Below are 1696 nucleotides of genomic sequence, written 5' to 3' on the forward strand. Positions count from 1 at the left end.
AAAGGACTTGAACAGACATTTCTTGAAAGATATAGGAACGGCCAAAAAGCACATGAAGAAATGCTCAACATTAGTCATTCCTCCCCAGCTGCTGACGAGTCGATTTCGACTCATAATGACCCTACAGGGCAGAGCAGAACTGCCCCCTAGGGTTTCCAAAGAGCCGCTGGTCAATTTGGACAGCTGACCTTTTGGTTAGCAGCCTGAGCTCTTAACCACTGCACTACCAGGGCTCCCATTAGTCATTAGGGAAATGCAAATCATGACTATAATGAGCTATCACTTTACACCCACTAGATGGCTATTAGAAAAAGTCAGAAAATAAGAGGAATTCCTGGTACATGCCACAACATGGATGAACCCTGAAAACACTGTTAAGTGAGATAGTGAAATACTGTGATTCCACTTATATGAGTTATCTAAAATACACAAATTCATACATAGAAAGTAGAGGTTACCAGGCACTTGGGGGGAAGGAAGAAGGGGAGTTATTGCTTAATGGGTGATGAAAAAGTTTTTAAAATAGAGGTGATGGTTTCACACTGTGAACTAATACCACTGAATCATACACTTAAAAATGGTTAAAATGGCAAGTTTTGTTACATATATATATATATACAACAAAATTTTTTTTAAAATTGTGATTCCTCTTCTCATAACAAACATACACATAAAATTTTACATATCAATTTAAGGGGTTCATGGACACCCATATCAAAGTATAGAGATCTACAGAAATCCTCAAGGCTGCATACTGTAATGTTGTTGTTAGCTACCACTGAGTCACCCCAACTCATGGTGACCCCATATGTAGAGTAGAATTGCTCCATAGGGTTTTCTTGATGTAATCTTTATGGAAGCAGTTCATTAGGACTTGTTTCCTAGAAGCCACTGGGTGGGTTTAAACTGCCAATCTTTGCGTTAGCATAGTGATTTCCAAACACTAGTTCATGGATTGATGATGAACTATAATGAAGATTTCACTGATGCTTATCAAAGAGAAAAATAAAAAATAGCAAAATAAGGCTAAATTTATATAAAGAATTTTTCTTCTGTGACTTTACCCTTTCTACTTTTTGTATGTTCTTTAATGAATTGGCATAATATTTGGTTATTGGTCTAGAGAGGCAGCAGGATATCACAGGCTAGCCATGGAATATATGAGAAACATATTCTCCTTGGGACTACTGGGATTGAGAGGTTAAAGCAAAGAAGGAACCAGTAGAGGAAGAGATCAAGAGAATGGAATGAGAAAGGTTAGCACTGATGGACTCAATTTTCTTAATAAGTTAGATCATTCACTTAAAATATACATTTAAAGAATATGGCAAAGAAAAAAGTGGAAACACTGCAATGAGATCAACTCGGGTATCATTCTTTAGCTAAGACTCAGTAGTAACCTCCTCAGAAGATGGAATAAAATAACACATATTCATCCTCTCAGTGACAGCTACTTCTTTAGAAGTGTATTTTGCTATATACACTGCTCAGACTATTGCAAGAAAGAAACTAGTTAAGATAATCAACTGGGAGATTCTAATTTCTGAAATGATAGTAGGCTAGTGATCGCTAGTATGCCTAAAATATGTATTAATAGAATTAAAAGAATTTTATAATCCATAGAAGGCACCCAAAATACCAATTTACATAGCTAAATTGTTGTTAGTTGCCATCAAGTCAGCCTCCAAATTACGGC

This window comes from Trichechus manatus, unplaced genomic scaffold (genome assembly GCF_000243295.1).
Source record: "Trichechus manatus latirostris isolate Lorelei unplaced genomic scaffold, TriManLat1.0 scaffold00101, whole genome shotgun sequence".
In the NCBI taxonomy this organism is placed as follows: domain Eukaryota; kingdom Metazoa; phylum Chordata; class Mammalia; order Sirenia; family Trichechidae; genus Trichechus; species Trichechus manatus.